This window comes from Myotis davidii, unplaced genomic scaffold, assembly GCF_000327345.1.
Source record: "Myotis davidii unplaced genomic scaffold, ASM32734v1 scaffold72, whole genome shotgun sequence".
NCBI classification, from domain to species: Eukaryota; Metazoa; Chordata; class Mammalia; order Chiroptera; family Vespertilionidae; genus Myotis; species Myotis davidii.
Window position 1 is genome coordinate 5,512,327 of NW_006284618.1, and position 10,644 is coordinate 5,522,970.

A 10,644-nucleotide genomic window follows, 5' to 3' on the forward strand; every position below is an offset into this window, starting at 1 on the left:
CCATTGGAATGTGATTCACGGTGGGTTTGCATGAGCCTGCCGGCCTGCACGTTAAAATAAAGGAAATGAGCTGCAGAGAGACTCAAGCGGGCCCCCCAGCCCGCGCCGCAGGTCCGGGCCCTACGCCTCCCACCAGGGCCTGGCAGTCCCCGCGAACGTCTAGCTCAATAGGAACCGCTTGGAACGGGCTGTCCCTGAGCCCAGCCAGCCGCCGCCCGGGATGAAAGCTGAGGGGAGCCGTCCAGCCCCCTGGTCTGTCCCAGGCTGATGGGCCTGCAGGAAACTCCGGGAGATTCCCGGTGGGGGGCGGGGTACAGAGGGGGGGCCCTCCGCTCACAGGCCGGCTGCTGGGCGGGACCTTCCCGCAAATGTTTTCTCCACATGGAGCCAGGCAACCTCGCTGGCGAGCCCCCAGGAAGGGGTTTGCTCACGTCCTGTCTGTCTGTCGGGGCCGCAGGCCGGGGAGACCGTCTGAGGTCGTTGTCTGGGGCGGCGGAGAGGGAGGCGGGACTCCTTCCATTTTCTATGCTGCGGGAGGAGGAGGAGGGTTGACACTCACCTGGATGCTGCTGTGACCTGTCAGGTGGGCCTGGGCCTTGGTCCCAGATCTTGGCGCTTCGGGAACTTGGAGGGAGGGAGAGACTTGAGTGCCTCCAGCATCGGCAACGTGCCCGGGGGTCTTAGCACAGCTTAAAAGGGAAGAGAAAGAGTTCATGCTCTGCATTGCAGCGGAGGCAAAGGGAGGAACTGAAACCCTTTTACAAACCGCCGCCGGGAGTGAAAGACCAGAAGGCGTCCTGCTGGCGGCTTTCAGGGAATCTGCCTTTGCTCAGGTGTCTGCTTGCCTGACCGGCCTGCAGGGGGCGGCAGCTGCCCCCAGATCAGGGAAGAGGCAGCACCCTCACCCCTGCTCACGACAGGGGCGTGTAATAGCCTCTCGGCTGCGCGGGGCTTGCCCACTGAGGTCAGGGAGAGGGAGGTTATAAACCGCTCACGGCTGCCGGTTTATAAAGAAATAAACCCACGCCGCGTGTCCTACCCACTGTGCTTCCTGGTGACTGAGGCATTGCGTGGATGCCAGAGGCTGAGTGATGCCGGGCCCGATAACGGTCACCTGCTGCCAAGTGTGTATTTAACACTAAGAGCTATTGCCCGGCTGCCTGGCCAGGTGGTTTGGAGTGTCGCGTGCACCAGAAGGTCATGAGGTCGATTCCCGGTCAGGGCGTGCATGGGAGGAAGCCGATCAATGTTTCTCTCTCATCACCGATGTTTCTCTCTCTCTCTCCCTCCCCTTCCTCTCTGAAACCAATTAAAACATTAAGGAAAGAAAGAAAAGGAAGATGATCTCAGGACGTGAGCTAGCCCTTCATAGAAAGAGAGAACTGGTCCACACAGGCAAATGCTGAGCATTCCTAGTGGAAGAAATGCGATTAAAAGAACGAAACATTGAAACCCAACATTTTCCCTTTTTTTTAAGATTAGGCGAAAATGTGCGGAACGCACAGGGAACAGTGCGTCTTCGTCCCGCACACGGCCTCCCTGTCCCTGCCCGGCTCTGACACATCGGAACCTCTGCTGTTCTCCTCCCCACCCACCAACTACACCCACCTGCCCTTCCCGAGGAGGGCACCCCACTGCAGGGCCTGGGGTGCGGGCCAGAGGGCCACCATGGCCAACCACAGGCTCCTGGGAGCGCCAGGGGAGGGGCCAGAGCTCAGAGCTTTGCAAAGAGGCCAGCAGCCTGGGAGGGGGGGTGAGCAGGGGAAATGGCTGCAGAGGGAGCGGGCTCAGGGCAGCGCCCAGGCTCTCCAGGTCCGGTGTTGTGACCCAACCATAAAATTATCTTCGTTGCTACTTCATAACTGTCATGTTGCGACTGTGATGAATCGTCATGTAAATATATGATCTGCAGGATGGTCTTAGGCGACCCCTGTGAAAGGGTCGTTCGACCGCCAAAGGGGTCGCGACCCACAGGTTGAGAACCGCTGCTCCAGGCCAAGTCCTCCGTCTCAGCAGGGCCAACGGAGCAGCCTCTTTAAGTCCAGCTGAGAAAGATGTAGAAGCCGAAGGCTTTGCAAGCGAGGCCCATGCATCTGCGTCAGGACGCGGGACCCGAGGGGAAGCAGCTGAGAAGGCAGAGGGAGACACAACCCCCAGGAATAAACCTCCCCCGGGTGCAGGTTTGATGTGAAAACCAGTTTCACTTCTGCTGACCGCGATCTGCGAGGAAGGGACATGTGGAGGGTCCGCGTGGGGCAGGGGTAACACAGGCGGCCGCTATGCGGAGGGGCAGCTGCTCTTTGATGTTGGAAAGGGCGGCAGACAGCGCCCAGGTGGGATTAGGGCCGGATTAGGAGGAGGCGTGTTCAGGCCGAGGCTGGGAGAGAGCCGTCTACAGTTTCAGACTCTGGTCTGCAGACCGTGTGACGCGTGGACTAGAAAACACAGTCAGGCCCTGGCCCGTTTGGCTGAGTGGATAGTGTTGGCCCATGGACTGAAGGGCTCTGGGTTTGATTTCAGTCAAGGGCACATACCTTGGTTGCAGGCTCAATCCCCAGCCCTGATCCAGGTTGTGTGGGAGGCAACCAATCTATATGTCTCTCTCACATCGAAGTTTCTCTCTGTCTTCCCCATCCCTTCCACTCTGTCTAAAAATTAATGGAAAAAATATCCTCAAGTGAGGATTAACGACAGAAATCTATATAATAAAAGCCTAAGCGATCATTACGGTGGAACGACCGGTCACTATGATGCACACTGACCATCAGAGGCAGACACTCAACGCAGGAGCCGAACAGTAAGGAGAGAGCAGGTGGGCGGTAAGGAGCAAGGGATCCCAAATTGTGAGAGGGATGTCCGCCTGCCAGCTTAGGCCCGATCCCAAGCCAGCAGGCAGACATCCCCCAAGGGGTCCTGGACTGTGAGAGGGTACCGGCCGGGCTGAGGAACCCACCCCCAGTGCTGAATTTTGTGCACCGGGCTTCTAGTAAATAAATAAATAGATAATTTCTTTAAAAGAAAGCACACTCGGGGCCCAGATAAAGCGAGGCCCGGCAGCTCTCGCTCCCTGAGGGGAGAGGCAACAGTCTTGGATGTAACCTCAGGTCTGGAGACGGGAGCGGGACCTGGCTCATCGCTCAGGTTTCAGAGCCTCAGGCTGTTCCATGTTCTGCTTGGAAAAGAGCGAGGAAAAGTGGCACCCAGTGCTGGGGCCTCGGCAAGATGGCCCGCCTGCCCTGGGAGGGAGGGACCCTGGCCTTCGTTCTCCATCTGTAAATGGGACCTGAAACCTGCCTCAGGGGCTGTAGGGAAGCTTAGAGATGCAACGTGGGAGGCATTCGGACCATAAAATGCTCCATCCGTGGTCACTGCCATGATCACAGCATCGCTGGGGACTGGATGTCCAGTCGTCTGCTACCCAGAGTGTAATTCTTTCTTACAAGAAAGATAATGAGTGTTTATCCCACCAGCCTCCTGTGGGGTCACCACGTGTGTGGGTTGTGGGGGGACCTCTGAATCCCGGATTCGCACACCAGTGCTCCTGCCAGTAGGGAAGGGATTTCAGCAGAAAATCAGCACCTAATAAATTAGTGCAAAGCCCTGGTCCCCTGAAAGGACGTGGACACCTTTTAAGTACTTTCTGGCTAGGTGGTTTATTGGGGGGGGGGGGTGCGTTGTGTTGGGGAAACAGCCGTTCCCCCTGGAGAACCCCAGGGGCTGGCTTTCCGGGCGTGTCCTCGCCGGTGGGTGTGCTGCCTCCTCTTCTCTCCGCAGGGACCCCGAGGCTTTGTGTCAGTTTCCAAACAGAATTCAAAAGTAGGTCAAAGAATGAGCCATGAAATAGGTCAACTGCCACGAGTCTCAGCCGAGGAGGCGGCTCAGCTCTGGGGGGCGGCACGCTCAGACCTCTGGTGTCTGTCCTGCTAAGGCCTAAGGGCACGTCGGGACAGGGCGGGCGGGGATGGAGGGGGCGAGCTGGAGGGGGGTGGCATGAGACACACCCTGCTCCCTTGTAGGCTTGTGCACCTCTGTCTCCAGGCGGCCCCTCCAGGACAGAGCGCATGGCGGCCGGCCTCACAGCCCAGCGGGACCCACAGCCCAGGCCTGGGGACCACACTCTGCTGGGGGAGAACAAGCAGCAACTTGCTTCTGTCCGTGCCTCGGGGCAGAAGTGGCCAGGTTTTGTTTTTTTAAAATATATTTTTATTGATGTCAGAGAGGAAGAGAGAGGGAGAGAGATAGAAACATCAATGATAAGAGAGAATCATGGATCAGCTGCCTCCTGCACGCCCCACACTGGGGATCGAGCCAGCAACCCAGGCTTGTGCCCTGACTGGGAATCGAACCCTGACCTCCTGGTTCATAGATTGACGCGCCACCACTGAGCCACACTGGCCGGCGGGGCAGAGTGGCCGGTTTTGAATCACAAAGCCATGCTTGCGGGTAATGCGTCTGGTAGCCCTGAGCAATGCACTTGGACGTGGAATCCGTGTTCCACCACCCGCCCCTGAGGGACGCTGCGGCTCCCTCGCTGCTGGAAAGGGGCCTGGAAGGACGGGGCTGCAAGGACGCTGCCGCCTCCCGGGACAGGCTCCCCCCTCGCGGCTCCCGCTTCCTCCGCTTCCTCGCCTCTGCGGCCGCGTTCCCAGGGGCACACGAGGCTGTCTGCACCCTCCCCGGGAGACAGCGTTTCCTGGTGGAGCAGGATGTTCGTTTCTCAGGACCAGAGCTGGTAGGGTTCCTGGCAGCCACGGGGGAAGGGGCTCCCTGACGGATGGGATCATCGTTTTATAAAAACCATCACATTTGATTTTGTGACCGCGGCCGTTCCGCGTGGCGCTCTGAGTTCCTCCGACACATTCTGGTTTCAATGTCCCGGCTCACGCTCTCTCTCGTTTGCTCTTCCGGGCTGGTCATCTCGCCGCTAACCGCCTCCTCCGCCCGCTGTCTGACCAGCACCGCCAGGCGCCCTGGGCTGTGAGCTTCAGAAGAGGTTCGCGCTGCGCTTATTACATCCAGAAGGAGCAGCAGAAGCCGCCGACCTCGCGGAAACCCGAAGCCTTTAGAAAACGGAACAATGGCTCCGGTTCAGATTGCTAGCCCCGTGGACGTCTGTTCTGACAGGCGCGCGATGGCGACGGGCCCTCACCGGAAACATCACGGAGGTCCCCGGAGGAAGATGCGGGAAAGTCACAGCCACGTGCCTCCTGGGACCACAGAAACCATCCCACTGGCCCGGGGTCACCGAGGGCACGGGGCCTGGAACCTGGACGCGAGGCTGCGTAGAGAGGAGGCGTGTTAAAGACCCGGGGGCGCATGGTCACACGTGGGTTCACTTATCCAGTCGGCGGGGAAATTGGTCCATTCTTGCCCTCCCCCATTTCCCTCCCCCCCCCCCTGCGGGGAGGCGGGGCCTGTGAGAGACAACAGCGAGCAAGACAAGGGGCCGACCTCCAGGGGGCGCTCTGTGTAACGGGCAGACACTCCCACAGCGGTCACTGCAGTGCAAGGTGGTCAGCGTGACGCTGGCAGGGGACACACAGAACCCAGCAAGTGAGAAGAGGCCGCCTCCATTTGCCGCAGGCGGAGGGCAGACAGCCCGAGGGGAGGCAGCTGGCGGGAGGGCAGAAGCGCGTTGACGCTGGGAGACACATACGGAAACCAGGACGTGCTAAGCACTTGCTTTTCTCTTCTTTTAAATATGTTTTTATTGATGTCAGAGAGGAAGGGAGAGGGAGAGGGAGAGAGAAACATCAATGATGACAGAGAATCATGGATCGGCTGCCTTCTGCATGCCCCTTACTGGGGATCGAGCCCACACCCGGGCCTGTGCCCTGACCAGGAATCGGACCATCACCTCCTGGTTCCTAGGTCGATGCTCAACCACTGAGCCACACTGGCCGGACATAAACACTTCCAATGCAGTGTCCCATGTGGCTGAAGGTTGGGCTGTGTATTGAGGTGAGAGACGAGGCTAGGAGCACGGGCTGTGGCCAAATCCCAAAGAGGGACCAGAAGTCCCAAGTGCAGAGGGACCCACCGAACGCCCCTGGAGGAGACGCGGTCTCTAACTGAGGCAGCGAGGCCCGGGCAGCGTTGTCTGACTTTCGTTCTTAAAGGGCCCCTGCAGGAGCCGTGGCTGGGGGGGTTGGGGGGGGGAGCAGGGAAACAAGGGGCAGGACTGTCATGGGGAGGCACTGGTCCCCCAGCCCTGGGACTGGGGGGAGGGGACAGGCTCAGGGGTGAATGGACAGGACTTGCTGACTCATGAGAAGGGCACGGCAGAGGGAGAGGGAAGGGAAGGGGTCAGACGTGACTCACGGTCAGGGCGCGCGGCATCGGGGAGGAATGAGACAGAGGGTCCTTGGGGTTAGACAGGGCAGCCCCGGCCGGCTGTACCTCCTCCAGCTCTGCATCGGGGGGGCAGGTCACCCCTAGCCTTTGTTCCCGCCTCCGGGAGAGTCGTGCACAGGCCCGCATGGGGTCGATGGGCTCCTGGGGGGCCCAGGCGGGCTGGTAGCATGGGTTTAGGGGTTCTCTCTATCACAGGGCCGGGGTGGAGAGAGCGGGGCTGTGGCCTGTCCCTCGCCTCAGCCCCGGACAAGGAGCAGCGCCGGGAAGGCGTGGTCAGCTTCTTTTCTTCATTTTTAAGTCCCGCCCAGGGCAGGGAAAGCTGAGGAAGTCAGCGGCGAGGACAGCTCAGGAATAGCAGGGCAGGGGTGCTGGCGACGTGTCCCCCGACGAGGGGTGCTGTGTGTCCCCCGACAGGTGTTGGCAGGGGGGCTGCTGCCCGGTCAGGATGCGGTGATGATGACAAAGGCCAAATGCGTGGAAACTGCTAAAAAATTCAACTACATCAGAGCCCAGACCAGAGCATAGGGCAGGCCCCAGGCCCCCGGATGCTGAGCTGGCTTTTCTGCCTAACCCATCCCCGTGGCCCTGGGAGGAAGGAGCCAGCCTCAAAGGCCCCCCCAGCAGCGGTGGCGACTGACATCCAGGAAGTGGGATGAAGCAAGGACATGAGGGAAAAGGCTGCCTGTACCCCAGGCGAGCTGAGGCACACCCAGCAGCTCCCCCCCGCCCCCCCCAGCACCATCCAGAGACGCCCCCTCCCCCCCCAGTAGGAACCAGCCTGGCCTCTGAGGAGGAGTTAGAGGCCTCAGCTGCGGGGGACCCACCGCCTAGACCAGCCTCTGCTTCCCAGGGCCTCGGGCAGGCCCCTCCCCAGCTCCGAGCTCTGTGGCCGCAGTTGGCCTCTGTGATTTAGGAAAAAGCAAGACCCTGGACAGGATCCAAAGGAGCACACACCTGATTAAAGAGTGAGAATGGGGCCCCGGGGGCGAGTGAAAGAAGTTGGGGGATTTGCCTAAAGCGGTGAAGGGAAACGGGGCTGTGCTCCCGCACACGAGGCCAGTGTCCAGTGATTTGCAGTTTTATTTGCAGTTTCAAGAGCACAGAATAGCCCGGCCGGTGTGGCTCAGTGGTGGAGCTTGACCTATGAGCCAGGAGGTCGCAGCTCGATTCCTGTCAGGAGACATGCCTGGATTTTGGGCTCGACCCCCAGTGTGGGGTGTGCAGGAGGCATTTTCTCTCATTATTGATGTTTCTTTTTTCTCTCTTCTTCTCTGAAATCAATGAAAATATATTTTTTAAAATGGGCTCTTTTGGGGGTGGGTGGGTAGTGAGCTCCTCATCATAGTAGATACACAGAAGGACAAGTGGACGGCCATTGGCTGGTGACACAGATGAGTATAGATGGGGGGGCGGGGAGAGCCGTCCTGAGTGGCATTTCTATCTCTTCTGACCCAGAACACCCGTGAGCCCCTCGGCCCCCCGAGATCTTTCTTTCTTAGGGTTTGGGCGGCTCCTTAAGTACTGATTCTGTGCAGGAGTGGACGGGTCAGAGCCGAGAGGGGGTGCTCTGCCCAGAGGAGCTTCCTGGGAGCAGGCTTCTGAGGAGGGGGGTGGGGAGGGCCATGGCTGCTGATGTGAGAAGAGCCAGGGGAAGAGAAGTGGACCCCATGGTCCTGCGGGCTGAGAGGGTCGTGAGTTTCAGTCTCCCCTAGAGAAGAAATAAGAAAGAGCTCCAAGAACCGTAATCGGGGGGTCATGGCCTGTGTGTGTATCTTGCAGCAAGCGGGGTGCTGTGCCCGACAGAGGAGGCTGCCCTGTGAGCTGCGTCAGAAGGAGGCCGACCCTTTGCTGGGGTAGCCCTGGCTCGGGGAAAGCTGCCCCCACTCTTCATCCGCTTGTCCTCCAGCGGGTGGAGCTCAATGTCACTTGGGTAAGAAAGGAGCGCCCTGTTCATTGTGAGCGCCCAGAATAGCGCACAGGAAGCGGGGCTGCGGAGGTCTGTTGTTCCCGACAGGAAGGACCACGGGCCATCCATCTGCAGCTGTGACAGCAGCCTGGCCTCTGACCCCGCCACGGCCTAACAGTCCCGGGTAGAACGCCACGGCCTCCACTTCCTGTGGACGGGCAGGCAGAGCTCCCACCCCAAGGCCGGCTGCAGGAGCAGACGCGCTCTCTGCCTCGTGGATTTGGTGGAGAAGGCCCGTGGAGTCGTCCAGGATGGAGCGCGGGCCCAGGCGGCCTCCCCGCGCAGGGCGTGAGTTAGAAGCTGGAGGAATCGAGGCGTAGCGAGGCCTCCCTGTTCGGCCTTTCTTTCCCCTCCCCGCCCTGCATGGGCTGTTGGCTTCATTTGGTCAAAAACAGCCACGGACCATCCTGGGACACACTTAGCCCTTTGGAGAGAACTTTGCAACTACCAGGTTTAAAAAAAGAACTCCTGCAATAGCTGAATATTAAAAGAGAAGGGTGAGGGCCCAGGCCCGGGCAGAGCACCTGTAAGCTCCATTATGAAGACACCGTGTGACCAGCCAGAATACTGGGGAGGGCGGCCGCAAGCTGCGCTCACCTGAAAGCAAGCCTGTCCCGCTGACCTCGAAGGAAACAATTTCTAATTCTCCTGCCCAGGGTTCCCGAAAGGTGTGAAACCGAAGTGTCGGAATCCCCGTGTCCTTGCTAAAACGCCTCCCTGACCTTCCAAGAAGATGTGCAGGGCAAATGCCAGGGGGTTTGGCTTCTTAACCCACAGACGGCCCAGGAGGCAGGGCCTCCGCTGGCTGAGTGCCCGCTCGGCCCTGGGAGGTCTGCGTCTCACTTGCACGGGATCCGTGCTGACCCTGCAGCTTGAAGTCAGAGCTACAGACACAGGCTGTGGGCCCACATCCGGCCTGGGTGCTGACTCGCTCTTCAGCCCGTGACCCCAGGAAAGCGACCGAGCCCTGTGCCCTGCGGTTTCCGCATCCCTCCCTTTCCTCGTCCGCCCCTGGAGGCGGGGCTGTCAGTGGAATCCTGCATGGGAAGCATGTTAGCAGGATGCGTGGATTTGGTGGAGGAGGCAACAAATAACGTCATAGTTAACAATCAGGTTGTTATTAAACAGGTTCGGTGACCAGCTCAGACGGTTCAATAGCCGTGATCTAGTTAGTGTGTCCTTGGAAGGCAAGAGGCATTGCTCGTTAGTTTGCTTTCCCGGGTCCCTAACTCAGTGTTGCTGATGCTGCTGGAGCGAGTGGGTGTACGAAGACAGGAGCCCCCAGAGCCGGCAAGTGGCAGGATTCACCTGGGCCGCTCCAGGTGGAGCGTCCAGATGCCCTGGCCCTGTGAGGGGGACCTTGGACCAGTGCCTATGGCTTTAAAAATAATATGTTTTTTAAAATATATTTTATTGATTTTTACAGAGAGGAAGGGAGAGGGAGAGAAATATAGAACCATCAATGATGAGAGAGAATCATGGATTGGCTGCCTCCTGCACGCCCTCTTCTGGGGACTGGGCCTGCAACCTGGGCATGTGCTGACTGGGAATGGAACCGTGACCTCCTAGTTCATAGGTCAAGCTCAACCACTGAACCAGGCGGGCTGGGCTGTTGAGGGGTTTGCCCTGGTTCTTGGGAACACTAGGAAAATCTGCGGGTGGGAAGGAGACAGGGAGCACAGTTACATTCCAGGTGGAAGAGATGCTAAGAGATGGGATGTCCTCAGGTGTAGGGCTATTCAGGCCCAGCCCCTCTTTGAGAGCCCCTTTAATGATCGGGCTGGGTGGGGGTGGGGTGGCATTAGCTCCTTAACCCTTTTGGTTCTGAGAAGTCACAGGCAGGGGATCAGCATAGCCCCACAAGGTGGGTGACACGTCCTGGATACGCCCAGCTCCTTGAGTCTGAGGGCCCCTTCCCTGCTGCTCCCGGGGTCCCCAAGGCCAAGTCCCACTTGAAAAGCTAAGCCAGGCTCTCAGGCGGAAGAGGAGGAGACCACCAAGACCTGGGATTGGAAGGCCAGGCCCTCCACTCACTTCCCTGGTGTTGCCCAAGCGCCCACCTCCCGCGTGAGTCTCCTTCCAATGGCGTGGGAGCTCGCAGACCTGTGCTTTTAAGTCAAACCCAGATCCTTTCTCATACGCGGGGAAGTGTGAGGACAGCGCCGCCCTGCATCCTTTTCTGGGTCCAGGCCACAGACAAGAAACGTGAGTCCATTGTGCCCACGTAAAATCCACGGCCACACCTCCAAAGCCGGCTGCCCGGCGCCGCGCCGGCACGTCCAGGTTTATTTCTCAGGCCCAGACGTGCATGGGGGGCTTGGGGC